The sequence below is a fragment of the Dendrobates tinctorius genome, unplaced genomic scaffold (genome assembly GCF_039654945.1).
Source record: "Dendrobates tinctorius isolate UK_male_01 unplaced genomic scaffold, ASM3965494v1 ptg000261l, whole genome shotgun sequence".
Taxonomy (NCBI): Eukaryota; Metazoa; Chordata; class Amphibia; order Anura; family Dendrobatidae; genus Dendrobates; species Dendrobates tinctorius.
In genome coordinates this window covers 1,562,853-1,579,111 of record NW_027361928.1, presented here as the reverse complement: position 1 = coordinate 1,579,111, position 16,259 = coordinate 1,562,853, and the positions used below count along the sequence as shown (strand labels likewise).

Below are 16,259 nucleotides of genomic sequence, written 5' to 3'. Positions count from 1 at the left end.
AATCATGGCTGAGCCCCCCCACCATGGCTGAGCCCCCCACCATGGCTGAGCTCCCCACCATGGCTGAGCCCCCCACCATGGCTGAACCCCCACCATGGCTGAGCCCCCCACCATGACTGAGCCCCCTAATCATGGCTGAGCCCCCCCACCATGGCTGAGCCCCCCACCATGACTGAGCCCCCTAATCATGGCTGAGCCCCCCCACCATGGCTGAGCCCCCCCACCATGGCTGAGCCCCCCACCATGACTGAGCCCCCTAATCATGGCTGAGCCCCCACCATGGCTGAGCCCCCCACCATGGCTGAGCCCCCTAATCATGGCTGAGCCCCCCCACCATGGCTGAGCCCCCCCACCATGGCTGAGCCCCCCCACCATGACTGAGCCCCCCACCATGACTGAGCCCCCCACCATGACTGAGCCCCCCACCATGACTGCTCCCCGGGAGTGAGGCTGCGAGCGGGAGAGGTACTGAGCCCCCACCATGGCTGAGCCCCCCACCATGGCTGAGCCCCCCACCATGGCTGAGCCCCCCACCATGGCTGAGCCCCCCACCATGGCTGAGCCCCCTAATCATGGCTGAGCCCCCCACCATGGCTGAGCCCCCTAATCATGGCTGAGCCCCCCCACCATGGCTGAGCCCCCCACCATGACTGAGCCCCCTAATCATGGCTGAGCCCCCCCACCATGGCTGAGCCCCCCACCATGACTGAGCCCCCTAATCATGGCTGAGCCCCCCCACCATGGCTGAGCCCCCCCACCATGGCTGAGCCCCCCCACCATGGCTGAGCCCCCCACCATGGCTGAGCCCCCTAATCATGGCTGAGCCCCCCACCATGGCTGAGCCCCCCACCATGGCTGAGCCCCCCAATCATGGCTGAGCCCCCTAATCATGGCTGAGCCCCCCCACCATGGCTGAGCCCCCCGCCATGGCTGAGCCCCCCCGCCATGGCTGAGCCCCCCACCATGACTGAGCCCCCCACCATGACTGAGCCCCCCACCATGACTGAGCCCCCCACCATGGCTGCTCCCCGGGAGTGAGGCTGCGAGCGGGAGAGGTACTGAGCCCCCACCATGGCTGAGCCCCCCACCATGGCTGAGCCCCCACCATGGCTGAGCCCCCCACCATGGCTGAGCCCCCCACCATGGCTGAGCCCCCCACCATGACTGAGCCCCCTAATCATGGCTGAGCCCCCCCACCATGGCTGAGCCCCCCACCATGGCTGAGCCCCCCACCATGGCTGAGCCCCCTAATCATGGCTGAGCCCCCCCACCATGGCTGAGCCCCCCACCATGACTGAGCCCCCTAATCATGGCTGAGCCCCCCCACCATGGCTGAGCCCCCCCACCATGGCTGAGCCCCCCCACCATGGCTGAGCCCCCCACCATGGCTGAGCCCCCTAATCATGGCTGAGCCCCCCACCATGGCTGAGCCCCCCACCATGGCTGAGCCCCCTAATCATGGCTGAGCCCCCCCGCCATGGCTGAGCCCCCCCACCATGGCTGAGCCCCCCCGCCATGGCTGAGCCCCCCACCATGACTGAGCCCCCCACCATGACTGAGCCCCCCACCATGACTGAGCCCGCCACCATGGCTGCTCCCCGGGAGTGAGGCTGCGAGCGGGAGAGGTACTGAGCCCCCACCATGGCTGAGCCCCCCACCATGGCTGAGCCCCCCACCATGGCTGAGCCCCCCACCATGGCTGAACCCCCACCATGGCTGAGCCCCCCACCATGGCTGAGCCCCCCACCATGGCTGAGCCCCCCACCATGACTGAGCCCCCTAATCATGGCTGAGCCCCCCCACCATGGCTGAGCCCCCCACCATGACTGAGCCCCCTAATCATGGCTGAGCCCCCCCCACCATGGCTGAGCCCCCCACCATGACTGAGCCCCCTAATCATGGCTGAGCCCCCCCACCATGGCTGAGCCCCCACCATGGCTGAGCCCCCCCACCATGGCTGAGCCCCCCCACCATGACTGAGCCCCCCACCATGACTGAGCCCCCCACCATGACTGAGCCCCCCACCATGGCTGCTCCCCGGGAGTGAGGCTGCGAGCGGGAGAGGTACTGAGCCCCCACCATGGCTGAGCCCCCCACCATGGCTGAGCCCCCCACCATGACTGAGCCCCCTAATCATGGCTGAGCCCCCCACCATGACTGAGCCCCCTAATCATGGCTGAGCCCCCCACCATGGCTGAGCCCCCCACCATGGCTGAGCCCCCCACCATGACTGAGCCCCCCACCATGGCTGCTCCCCGGGAGTGAGGCTGCGAGCGGGAGAGGTACTGAGCCCCCACCATGGCTGAGCCCCCCACCATGGCTGAGCCCCCCACCATGACTGAGCCCCCTAATCATGGCTGAGCCCCCTAATCATGGCTGAGCCCCCCACCATGACTGAGCCCCCCACCATGGCTGAGCCCCCCACCATGACTGAGCCCCCTAATCATGGCTGAGCCCCCCACCATGACTGAGCCCCCTAATCATGGCTGAGCCCCCCACCATGACTGAGCCCCCCACCATGGCTGAGCCCCCCACCATGACTGAGCCCCCTAATCATGGCTGAGCCCCCCCACCATGGCTGAGCCCCCTAATCATGGCTGAGCCCCCCCACCATGGCTGAGCCCCCCCACCATGGCTGAGCCCCCCCACCATGGCTGAGGCCCCCACCATGGCTGAGCCCCCCACCATGGCTGAGCCCCCCACCATGACTGAGCCCCCTAATCATGGCTGAGCCCCCTAATCATGACTGAGCCCCCTAATCATGGCTGAGCCCCCCCACCATGGCTGAGCCCCCCACCATGGCTGAGCCCCCCACCATGACTGAGCCCCCTAATCATGGCTGAGCCCCCCCACCATGGCTGAGCCCCCCACCATGGCTGAGCCCCCTAATCATGGCTGAGCCCCCCCACCATGGCTGAGCCCCCCCACCATGACTGAGCCCCCCACCATGACTGAGCCCCCCACCATGACTGAGCCCCCCACCATGGCTGCTCCCCGGGAGTGAGGCTGCGAGCGGGAGAGGTACTGAGCCCCCACCATGGCTGAGCCCCCCACCATGGCTGAGCCCCCCACCATGGCTGAGCCCCCCACCATGGCTGAGCCCCCTAATCATGGCTGAGCCCCCCCACCATGGCTGAGCCCCCCACCATGGCTGAGCCCCCCACCATGACTGAGCCCCCTAATCATGGCTGAGCCCCCCCACCATGGCTGAGCCCCCCACCATGGCTGAGCCCCCCACCATGACTGAGCCCCCTAATCATGGCTGAGCCCCCCCACCATGGCTGAGCCCCCCCACCATGGCTGAGCCCCCCCACCATGGCTGAGCCCCCCACCATGGCTGAGCCCCCCACCATGGCTGAGCCCCCTAATCATGGCTGAGCCCCCCACCATGGCTGAGCCCCCCAATCATGGCTGAGCCCCCCAATCATGGCTGAGCCCCCCCACCATGGCTGAGCCCCCCCACCATGGCTGAGCCCCCCCACCATGGCTGAGCCCCCCCGCCATGGCTGAGCCCCCCACCATGACTGAGCCCCCCACCATGACTGAGCCCCCCACCATGACTGAGCCCCCCCACCATGGCTGCTCCCCGGGAGTGAGGCTGCGAGCGGGAGAGGTACTGAGCCCCCACCATGGCTGAGCCCCCCACCATGGCTGAGCCCCCCACCATGGCTGAGCCCCCCACCATGGCTGAGCCCCCCACCATGGCTGAGCCCCCCACCATGGCTGAGCCCCCCACCATGACTGAGCCCCCCGCCATGGCTGAGCCCCCCAATCATGGCTGAGCCCCCTGCCATGGCTGAGCCCCCCACCATGACTGAGCCCCCTAATCATGGCTGAGCCCCCCACCATGGCTGAGCCCCCCACCATGGCTGAGCCCCCTAATCATGGCTGAGCCCCCTAATCATGGCTGAGCCCCCTAATCATGGCTGAGCCCCCTAATCATGGCTGAGCCCCCTAATCATGGCTGAGCCCCCCACCATGGCTGAGCCCCCCACCATGACTGAGCCCCCCACCATGACTGAGCCCCCTAATCATGGCTGAGCCCCCTAATCATGGCTGAGCCCCCCACCATGGCTGAGCCCCCTAATCATGGCTGAGCCCCCACCATAACTGAGCCCCCTAATCATGGCTGAGCCCCCCACCATGACTAAGCCCCCCACCATGACTGAGCCCCCTAATCATGGCTGAGCCCCCACCATGGCTGCTCCCCAGGAGTGAGGCTGCGAGCGGGAGAGGTACTGAGCCCCCACCATGGCTGAGCCCCCCACCATGGCTGAGCCCCCCACCATGACTGAGCCCCCCACCATGACTGAGCCCCCCACCATGGCTGAGCCCCCCCCACCATGGCTGAGCCCCCCCCACCATGGCTGAGCCCCCCACCATGGCTGAGCCCCCCACCATGGCTGAACCCCCCCACCATGGCTGAGCCCCCCCACCATGGCTGAGCCCCCCACCATGGCTGAGCCCCCCCACCATGGCTGAGCCCCCCCACCATGGCTGAGCCCCCCCACCATGACTGAGCCCCCCACCATGACTGAGCCCCCCACCATGACTGAGCCCCCCACCATGGCTGAGCCCCCACCATGACTGAGCCCCCCACCATGACTGAGCCCCCTAATCATGGCTGAGCCCCCTAATCATGGCTGAGCCCCCTAATCATGACTGAGCCCCCTAATCATGGCCGATAACAGGGAGTAATAGATTGTAGTCTCCTGTCCTACAGTCTCCTCCCCCAGTAATGGCTGATAACAGGGAGTAATAGATTGTAGTCTCCTGTCCTACAGTCTCCTCCCCAGTAATGGCTGATAACGGGGAGTAATAGATTGTAGTCTCCTGCCCTACAGTCTCCTCCCCCAGTAATGGCTGATAACGGGGAGTAATAGATTGTAGGTCTTTTTTATTATTATAAAATCCTTCACGACGTTACAAAATAGAACACCACAGAACAAACATAGAACAAAAACTCCAATCAGAAACAATATGACAAAATCAGACACAAACACAAAGAAATAAACAAGAAATGGAAACAATAAGGGAAATTCTCGACCTACAAAACGGGAAAAGAAAATTAAATTAAAGAAACAAGAAATTAAAAACTAAAAAAAAAAAACACGAAAAAGGAACAAAATTACAATAATTACACCAGCACCCCCTTAAAATAATAAATAAATAAAATCATGTAAAACCCCCGACCCAGCTCCATTCACACTATTATATACAACCCTGAACTACATTTACACCGTCCTATATACAATACTATATACACTATATACAATATAAACATATGACACCAGTCCGAATATTGTACAAGACACACCTAATACCCTCTGGTCCCACTGCCTTACCTCACAGCCTCCCCCTTACACCGCCACATTCACACTTACGACAAACCTAATTACAAACATAGTATACAAAATTAACAATATTTATATATTTTTTCCTTTTTTTTCCTTTTATTTATTTATTTTTTTTTATTTTTTCCTTTTTTTGGGATTTTTTTTTTTTTTTTTTTTTTTGACACTATATATAAAACACACATCTACTCTAACTATCCCACCACCCCTGATCCAGCTCTGGCCACAAAGTTCAGGATTTCTCCGAGCTAGGATCAGGCCCCAAAGTTTTTCCCCAGGCGGGGCCTGGACCAGGCCAGATCAGTCTCTTATCACCGCTGTTGAAAACCCCCCATCCCCCCAATCCCCCCACCCAACCTAACTAAGACCCTCTATTATACACAATATATACAATACATACATTACGCTATATACAATATATACATAAACCAACGTTACAGAACATAACCTACGTACTCACCACTTAAGGCTCAAGTTCGATGCTTGCAAACCTTCTATTCAGGAGACTGAAATTCAAAACAAAACTCTAGAGTGAAAAGGCATCAGCCCACCACCAGGATATAGGAGTACTAATGGACTAAGGCACCCCGAAGGAGAAACCCCTCCAGAGATGGGCCGCCCTCCGGGCACCCAGTCTTTCATACTCCAGAGAACGGACCTTCACCAGGGCACCTAGGATGCTGCTATAAACTTCGTCTACACGGAGGATTTTACTCTGCGTCGAAACTAAAACTCGTGCGTTCCACGTGAAGTACCTGACCACTGCGCTGACTATAAATAAAGTGACTCTGTCCCTTCTCCCGAGGTCTCCGAACGCTCCATAGGCCCACTCGGCATAGGACAGAGTAGCCAGCCGCGGCCAACCAATGGAAGCTCCCACCCTGTTGTACACCTCTGTATTAAAGGGACAATGAAGCAGGAAGTGCTCCATGCTTTCCAGCATGTTAGCACAAGCCTCACGGGGGCAATTCCTGTCCTCGGAGCTCCTGTACTTCAGATTGTCCCTCACATACAACTTACCTTGGAAGCAGCGCCAAGTCAAGTCCCAGTACTTCTTGGGGATCCTATTAGAATTTAACAAACTCAACCCAACCTCTAGATCCCGACTTGGGCAGTCCTTGAGGACCAATGGACTCTGAAAATGCGAAAGCAAGACCCGCATGTCGAGGAGTTTCCTCGGGAGGGACCTCACCTCCCACATTCCCAGACCCCACCGGCGCATCATCTTCAGAACCGGGGTAACATAAGCCGGGAGATGCCCATGCGGTGTGCGAAGATCCTTCAATCTTCCCCCTGTCTCCCATTCCTGGAAGAAAGGCTGAAACCATCCCTTGCAGGAGAATACCCACGGAGGAGCCCTCTCTTTCCAGAGGTTTGCCACGTTGACCTTCAAAAAGGTGTTCACTAGGAACACCACGGGGTTCACCATATTCAACCCCCCTAGTCTCCTCGTGCGGTAAGTGACCTCCCGCTTGACTAGGTTCAGTCTATTCCCCCATAACATCTGAAAGAACAGACTGTAGACCCGAGTCCAGAGAGGCTCTGGCAAGACACAGACGCTGCCCAGGTAGAGTAGTAAGGGGAGCAGGAAAGCTTTGCACAGGCCAACCCTTTCCCTCAGGGTCAAAGACCAACCCTTCCATTGGTCCACTTTTTGAGCGACACCTTTGATTCTGCCTTCCCAGTTTTTCGTGGGGTAATCACCCTGACCAAATTCGATGCCTAGGACTTTGGCGTGTTCTTGGGGTTCGGGGAGGGTGTCCGGAAGATCAAACCCGGGATCCCCGCCTCCCAGCCAGAGACTCTCACACTTGTCCTGGTTGACCTTGGACCCGGAAGCCTCCGAGTAGCTCTCCACTTCTGACATCACCACCATCGCCTCCTCTCGCGAAGAAACAAAAACGGTGACATCGTCCGCGTAGGCCACTACCCTCAGGATAGCCTCTGGCGCCACCCCGCCCATCCCCACCCCCGCCAACGGTCCACACTCGATCCTTCTGAGGAAGGGATCGATCGCAAACGCGTACAGCAATGGGCTAAGAGGGCAGCCCTGACGGACACCAGATCCTACCCCGAAAGGTTGTCCAATCCACCCATTTACCAGAGGGAAAGTCTCAGCCCCAGCGTATAAGGTCTTAAGCCAGTCCACAAACCCCCCAGGCAGACCGTACCTCAAAAGAGTGGACCAGAGGTACTCGTGGTCAACCCGGTCAAAAGCCTTTGCCTGATCCAGGGTCAGCAGGAACCCCTTCCAAAGGCCCGCCCTGCCTTGCTCCACGGCCTCTCGGACACCCAGAACAGCACTGAAAGTGCTACGGCCAGGAACGCAACAGTTCTGAGCCTCTGAAAGCAGCCGCGGCGCAAACTTCACCAGCCTGTTGAAAAGTATCTTAGCCAAAACCTTCCTGTCCACATTGAGAAGTGCTATGGGACGCCAATTCTCAATGCGTGACGGATCCTTACCCTTTGACAAAATGATCAAAGCTGACCTCCTTAATGATCTCGGCAGGGTGCCCGAGGAGAGACACTCATTAAACACCTGAGTCAAGAGGGGAACCAAGGAGTCCCTAAAGGTCCTAAAGAACTCGGATGTTAAGCCATCCGGACCTGGTGATTTTTTGGGCCTGAGCCCATCGATCGCCAGTCTCACTTCCTCTTCTTTGATCGCTTCTGCCAAAACGTCCAGCGAGAGGTCAGCCCCTGGCTCCGGAACAGCTTCAGCCAGGAAAGCCGACATCCTGTCACGATCCAGTTCCCTCCTTCCCAAGAGGTGTGAGTAGTATGAACTGACGACCTCCAAGATCCCTGATCTGGACCTCTTCAAGGATCCCGTACTGTCCATCAGCCCCGTCACTATCTTACTATTCACTGACATCTTGCAGCTTCTGTAAGGGTCGGGCGAGTAGTACTTCCCGTAGTCCCTCTCAAAAACCAAAGATGCGTGCCTATCGTACTGACACCTCTTCAGCAAGGACTTCACACCGGAGATCTCCTCGCGGCTACCTCCAGTCGAGACAAGATGCTCGAGTCTCCTCCTCAGGCTCTGATACAGGCGATCCCTGTTCAGGCTTCTGAGGTTCGAGAGTTGCCGGAAGAATTTCGCCACCCGATGTTTGAACATCTCCCACCACTCTGACTTAGTGTTACTTAGGCCCAGCAGCGGTACCTGGCTCTGAAGAAAATCCTCAAAAGACCGTCTCACAGCTTCTTCCTCAAGGAGTGATGAATTCAGCTTCCAATAACCTCTTCCCATCCTAGGAGTCTCTGTAACGTTCAGAGAAAACATAATCAAACAGTGGTCGGAGAACTCCACAACCGACAACGGCGAGGAGACGGCTTCCTCCTTCAAATAAAACCTATCTATCCTAGACCTGCACTGACTACCTCTAAAAAAGGTGAATCCCGTGCTGCCTGTGTTGTGCCGGATGTGGACATCCACTAGGCGTGCCTCACTTACTATCCTGTTTAGCGCGACGCAATCATAAGTCAGCCGGTCCCCAGAACCTCCTCTATCACAGGGTCTCGTGACGTTGTTGAAATCCCCTCCAAAGACCACCTGCCGACTTGAAAATAAGAAAGGTTTGATCTTCAAGAAGAGACATTTGCGGTCCCACTTGGATTGGGGACCGTAGATGTTAATGAGCCGAAGCTCCTGTCCCCCCATGGAGACATCTAGGATCAAGCATCTCCCCATTTCTAATTCAATTAATCGTCTGCATTCAACCGCTGCGGTCTTAAAAAGGACCGCCACTCCGCTATACGGCTCGGCCGCAAGAGACCAGTAGGAGGGCCCATGCCTCCACTCCCTCCTTGCTTTATGCATGGTTGATAGGTCAGTCAACCTGGTCTCCTGCAAAAACAAAATGTCGGCATCAAGTTGGCCGAGAAAATGAAAGGCCGTGTACCTTGCCGCTTCTGACTTTATGCTGGCAACATTAATGGTTGCCAGCGTCAACGGTGTGGGTGCCGCCATCATGATTGATTGGATTAGATAGCCTTTTTCTTCCCACCCCCAACAGCTTCACCCTCTTCCTCAGACAACGATGAGCTTTTAGTGCGCTTAAGACACACAGACTCATCCATTCTCTCCTTACATACACTCTGGCCCTTGTCTGGTGGTCCCGAGGTAGTCCCCCCCCCAGAGGGCCCTTTAATTGCTCCCTGAGAAGAAGACTCAGCGACCCCCTGAGCCCCAACATCCCCGTCCGCTACCTCCGGCTCCGGGCCCCTGTCCTCCCCCTCTGCAGGGGAGTCCTGGAGGGCCCCGAACCGGTTGGAGAGATCCACCAGAGGGGGGGCGGCTGGACCTTCCAATGGCACCTGGATCAGGGCCAGAGAATCAGAGGGGTCGCACTCCAGAGCGGAGGCTCGAGACCCGGACCCACTCCTACCCTTGGTTGTTTTCCGGTTACCCTTTTTCCTTTGTTGTGACCATTCCCCCTCTCCCTCATCCAAACTGTCACCGGATGAGGGTTCCTGGGAGGACATGGCGTCTGCCTGCTCCTCCCTTTCAAGTCTCCTGACTTCCTCACTCAATTCGCTGTCTTTAGGATCCTCAGCTGCAAGTGAAGTACCTGGGTCAGGGTTTAGGGTCATTACTCCCTGCCCCCTGTTCCCATGGCGTTGCTCCTGCCGCCTGATGTTGGATGGCGGCAGCTTGCTCCTCACCGGTTCCCTGCCTCCTCCGCCCCTACTGGTCCCTTCACCGGCAAGATTAGTCCCGGCTTTCGCCTGTCCCGCACTCGCCGCTTTCAGGACTGCATTGGCAAAGGAACGCGGACAGCGACTGAATGGATGACCGAGGTCACCACACAAGTTACACCTAATCCTGCCACAGGTAGCAGCGAGATGGCCAAGGTCCCCACACAGTGCGCACTTCTGGGTGGTACACTGCGCACTGAAGTGTGTGGGGCTGCCGCACCTGTGACAGACCTTAGGCTGCCCCTGGTAGAAAATCAGGATCCGGTCCCTCCCCAAAAATGTAGAGGAAGGTATATGGGTAACAGTGTTTCCTGAAACCTTCAATTTCACCATGAAGGTCCAGGCCCCTGACCAGATACCATGGTCGTCGCGGGTCTTCTCAGGAATGCCGACGATGTCGCCATATCGACCAATCCAGGTGGAGATGTCCATGCAGGAAAGTGACTCGTTACTGGTCAATACGGTCACCTTCCTGACCGAGTTCTGGCGGGATATTGCGACAGGGACGAAACCTTGCCATTCGGGGCGACCCCGAGCCAGCTCATGGCGAGACCAAAAAAGCTCAAGGCCCTCCGGTCTCACGAAGCTGACATCGAAGTAGGAGGTCCCATAGGGATGGATCAAGGCAAAGATGTCGTATGCCGCGAAGCCCATCCCCAGCAGGAGCTCAGCAACCTTTGACCGATCAGGACAGGCATCCTTGCTTACCCACTGGAGACGGGCCACGTTCCTACGGTTACTCCTCTGCCCCGGTGTCGGCAGAGACCAGACAGTCTCTGCCCCTCTATCTCGGAAGGCGGAAAGACCGTGTCTCTCTATCCAGAAAGACAGATCAACCTCCCTCCCCTCTACATTGATGGAACTCTCCCCTTTCTTCAGGGCGTCCAGGAAGCGCTGCTGCAAGTCACCGTCCTCGGGGCCACCAGACAAGGGCGCACTACTACCCCCAGCAGTGACAGCCCCCGAATAGCTAGGGGCTGAAGCCCTCGCCACCGCTGGGGGGGCAGTGGGACCACTACCTACTTCCCCTCCACCAACACCAGTGCTGCTCTCCTCATTCACTCCACCAATACTCCCATCATTTGCGGCACCACAACGCCCATCATTCACTCCACCACTATTCCCACCATTCACTCCAGCAGTACTCACATCATTCACTCCACCAATACTCCCAACGTTTGCGGCACCACAACTCCCATTATTCACTCCACTACTACTCCCATCATTCACCCCATTACCACTGTTCTCTGCACCTTCCACAGTCACCTCCATTCCCTCCTCCCTTGTGTCTGCAGTCTCTGCACTCACACCTGCTGGGTCGGGGGAGCGGTGCAGCACCACACCCGTTTTAATTAGCTCAGTGCTGACATTGTGCAGTTCTTTTGGAGCACTGTGCCCCTTATTGTTCTGGGCTGCCTGCCCTGTAGCCACAGACTTCGGGGTGCTAGTATCACATTTTGGGGCATGCTGTCCTTTTGGGGCATGCTGTCCCCCCGTCACAGCAGAGCGCACAGTGTTCCTTGCTGATGATGTTCCCTGCTTTTGCTGTGTATTTTTTTTTTTTTTTTCCCGTGGCTCTGTCTCAGCTGCGCGCCTCCTCTCCTCTGTTGAGGCGCACTGCGCCCCTCTCACAACAGTGCGCCCCCCTTTCGCCGCACCATGCTCCTCGGCCCTGCCCCCCACAGCCCCGGCGTCGGCCGGCGCAGCTGCAGTGAGCAGGGATGTAGTCTGCCCACACCGTCCCCCTTTCGCAACGGCGTGGACATCCCCCCCGCTCTCCTCGGCCCCGGTGATAACTGGCTTAGCCGCAGCAGGCAGGGAGGGAAACTCCACGGGGTCCCCTATGTCCGGCGCCGTGAGTACCTCCACAGCCTCACCCCCTGCACTGTTCCCCGCACAGACGGCAGCATTGCCGGACGTCCTCCTCCTCTCCCCACCTTGCCTATGCCCCGGACCCACTGCAGAGCCCGTGCTTTTAGGTTTGGTGGGGTTTACACAGGAGGTGGTAGGTGTAACATCAGACATTGGTACATATTTGTAACTCACCACCTCCTGTGTCATCTTTTTTTTCTTCCTCCTCTTTTTGGTCTCCTCCGCTGGCTCGTCCTCCCCGAAGGAGAATGTGGTCAGGTCCACAGGAGACTCCAGCTCTCTGATCTCCCTCAACAGACCGCACTCCTCCTCTTCCTCCGCTGACACTCCAGCATGGGTTGTCGGAGTCCTCTGCCGTGCCGGGAGGCCGCTTCCTTGCTGGCTCTGCGACTCTTTCTCCCGGCTTGTTCCAGCACGAGAGACTCCAGCCACGACTTCATCGTCCTCCTCCTCCTCGCTTAGGACGCCGGCTGGCAGTTCTCCCGAGGTATTTAACCCCTTCATTTCAGAGAACCGCCGCTGGTTCTTAAACCTCTCCAGGAAGGGACCTGTGCTTTTCTCAATCCCCTCCCGGAGGAGCACTAACCGGACCACCTCATCTCTGAGGGCTTTAAACCTCTGGGAGGTCGCGGGTCTTTCCTTGTTAGAGGCACGGGTGTTCAGGATCCGTGCCTCCCGCAGCTGCTCCTTCAGCCCGGTCAGTGCTTTGCCGGCGTCCTCGTACTCTCGCAACATGGCGACCACTCGGGAGGAGAAGGAGCTCGTGGACTCGCTGGAGGTCATCTCGCCCCATGATGTTGCTGGGCTCTTCTTCCTGGGGCCTGGGGTGCCTCTGTCTCCCTCTCTGGGCGGACGATGAGCCGTCTCGGGGTTGGAGTAGGTGGGTACGGTCTTTCTCATCCGACCAGATCTCCTCACGCCCTCCTGGGCCGGTTGCTGCTGCTCTCTGTCCCCCGCCGGCACAGACCGGGGAACAGAAGCCTGGGAAGCCATGCCTGGCTCCCAGGAAGCCTGCCTCTCCCTGGGGAGAAGAGAGGCAGACTCTGGGCCTCCTCCTGGAAGTCCTGGAGCTCACAAGACAGGTGCTGCTCTCAGCAGGGTGTGACTGATTGTGGGCACCTGTCCTACAGTCTCCTCCCCCAGTAATGGCTGATAACGGGGAGTAATAGATTGTAGTCTCCTGTCCTACAGTCTCCTCCCCCAGTAATGGCCGATAACGGGGAGTAATAGATTGTAGTCTCCTGTCCTACAGTCTCCTCCCCAGTAATGGCTGATAACAGGGAGTAATAGATTGTAGTCTCCTGTCCTACAGTCTCCTCTCCAGTAATGGCTGATAACAGGGAGTAATAGATTGTATTCTCCTGTCCTACAGTCTCCTCCACAGTAATGGCTGATAACGGGGAGTAATAGATTGTAGTCTCCTGTCCTACAGTCTCCTCCCCAGTAATGGCTGATAACGGGGAGTAATAGATTGTATTCTCCTGTCCTACAGTCTCCTCCCCAGTAATGGCTGATAACGGGGAGTAATAGATTGTAGTCTCCTGTCCTACAGTCTCCTCCCCAGTAATGGCTGATAACGGGGAGTAATAGATTGTATTCTCCTGTCCTACAGTCTCCTCCCCAGTAATGGCTAATAACGGGGAGTAATAGATTGTATTCTCCTGTCCTACAGTCTCCTCCACAGTAATGGCTGATAACGGGGAGTAATAGATTGTAGTCTCCTGTCCTACAGTCTCCTCCACAGTAATGGCTGATAACGGAGAGTAATAGATTGTAGTCTCCTGTCCTACAGTCTCCTCCACAGTAATGGCTGATAACAGGGAGTAATAGATTGTATTCTCCTGTCCTACAGTCTCCTCCCCCAGTAATGGCTAATAACGGGGAGTAATAGATTGTAGTCTCCTGTCCTACAGTCTCCTCCCCAGTAATGGCTAATAACGGGGAGTAATAGATTGTATTCTCCTGTCCTACAGTCTCCTCCACAGTAATGGCTGATAACGGGGAGTAATAGATTGTAGTCTCCTGTCCTACAGTCTCCTCCACAGTAATGGCTGATAACAGGGAGTAATAGATTGTAGTCTCCTGTCCTACAGTCTCCTCCCCCAGTAATGGCTAATAACGGGGAGTAATAGATTGTAGTCTCCTGTCCTACAGTCTCCTCCCCCAGTAATGGCTGATAACAGGGAGTAATAGATTGTAGTCTCCTGTCCTACAGTCTCCTCCACAGTAATGGCTGATAACGGGGAGTAATAGATTGTAGTCTCCTGTCCTACAGTCTCCTCCACAGTAATGGCTGATAACAGGGAGTAATAGATTGTAGTCTCCTGTCCTCCAGTCTCCTCCCCCAGTAATGGCTAATAACGGGGAGTAATAGATTGTATTCTCCTGTCCTACAGTCTCCTCCACAGTAATGGCTGATAACGGGGAGTAATAGATTGTAGTCTCCTGTCCTACAGTCTCCTCCACAGTAATGGCTGATAACAGGGAGTAATAGATTGTAGTCTCCTGTCCTACAGTCTCCTCCCCCAGTAATGGCTGATAACAGGGAGTAATAGATTGTAGTCTCCTGTCCTACAGTCTCCTCCCCAGTAATGGCCGATAACGGGGAGTAATAGATTGTAGTCTCCTGTCCTACAGTCTCCTCCCCAGTAATGGCCGATAACGGAGAGTAATAGATTGTAGTCTCCTGTCCTACAGTCTCCTCCCCAGTAATGGCTGATAACGGGGAGTAATAGATTGTAGTCTCCTGTCCTACAGTCTCCTCCCCAGTAATGACTGATAACGGGGAGTAATAGATTGTAGTCTCCTGTCCTACAGTCTCCTCCCCCAGTAATGGCTGATAACAGGGAGTAATAGATTGTAGTCTCCTGTCCTACAGTCTCCTCCTCAGTAATGACTGATAACGGGGAGTAATAGATTGTAGTCTCCTGTCCTACAGTCTCCTCCCCCAGTAATGGCTGATAACGGGGAGTAATAGATTGTAGTCTCCTGTCCTACAGTCTCCTCCACAGTAATGGCTGATAACAGGGAGTAATAGATTGTAGTCTCCTGTCCTACAGTCTCCTCCCCAGTAATGACTGATAACGGGGAGTAATAGATTGTAGTCTCCTGTCCTACAGTCTCCTCCACAGTAATGGCTGATAACAGGGAGTAATAGATTGTAGTCTCCTGTCCTACAGTCTCCTCCACAGTAATGGCTGATAACAGGGAGTAATAGATTGTAGTCTCCTGTCCTACAGTCTCCTCCCCCAGTAATGGCTGATAACAGGGAGTAATAGATTGTATTCTCCTGTCCTACAGTCTCCTCCCCCAGTAATGGCTGATAACGGGGAGTAATAGATTGTAGTCTCCTGTCCTACAGTCTCCTCCCCAGTAATGGCTGATAACAGGGAGTAATAGATTGTAGTCTCCTGTCCTACAGTCTCCTCCCCAGTAATGACTGATAACGGGGAGTAATAGATTGTAGTCTCCTGTCCTACAGTCTCCTCCCCAGTAATGGCTGATAACAGGGAGTAATAGATTGTAGTCTCCTGTCCTACAGTCTCCTCCACAGTAATGACTGATAACGGGGAGTAATAGATTGTAGTCTCCTGTCCTACAGTCTCCTCCCCCAGTAATGGCTGATAACAGGGAGTAATAGATTGTAGTCTCCTGTCCTACAGTCTCCTCCACAGTAATGGCTGATAACAGGGAGTAATAGATTGTAGTCTCCTGTCCTACAGTCTCCTCCACAGTAATGGCTGATAACAGGGAGTAATAGATTGTAGTCTCTTGTCCTACAGTCTCCTCCCCCAGTAATGGCTGATAACAGGGAGTAATAGATTGTATTCTCCTGTCCTACAGTCTCCTCCCCCAGTAATGGCTGATAACGGGGAGTAATAGATTGTAGTCTCCTGTCCTACAGTCTCCTCCCCAGTAATGGCCGATAACGGGGAGTAATAGATTGTAGTCTCCTGTCCTACAGTCTCCTCCCCAGTAATGACTGATAACGGGGAGTAATAGATTGTAGTCTCCTGTCCTACAGTCTCCTCCCCCAGTAATGGCTGATAACGGGGAGTAATAGATTGTAGTCTCCTGTCCTACAGTCTCCTCCCCAGTAATGGCTGATAACAGGGAGTAATAGATTGTATTCTCCTGTCCTACAGTCTCCTCCCCCAGTAATGGCTGATAACGGGGAGTAATAGATTGTAGTCTCCTGTCCTACAGTCTCCTCCCCAGTAATGGCCGATAACGGGGAGTAATAGATTGTAGTCTCCTGTCCTACAGTCTCCTCCCCAGTAATGACTGATAACGGGGAGTAATAGATTGTATTCTCCTGTCCTACAGTCTCCT

General features: G+C 56.3%; 1 protein-coding gene across 4 annotated transcripts in view; it reads left to right on the top strand.

Annotated features, from left to right (window-relative positions):
* Positions 1 to 16,259, top strand: part of DAG1 (dystroglycan 1) — a 76,521-nt gene that overhangs the window by 2,052 nt on the left and 58,210 nt on the right. Inside the window, exon 1 of one of the 4 annotated variants that reach the window (XM_073558908.1) lies at positions 3,573 to 3,613. The exons of 2 other annotated variants lie outside the window; for them this stretch is intronic. The gene's annotated coding sequence lies outside the window, so the exon portion shown is untranslated. Of the gene's footprint in view, positions 1 to 3,572; positions 3,614 to 4,198; positions 4,236 to 16,259 lie in introns of those variants that run through there. One more of the 4 variants, XM_073558909.1, reaches the window with a different exon arrangement.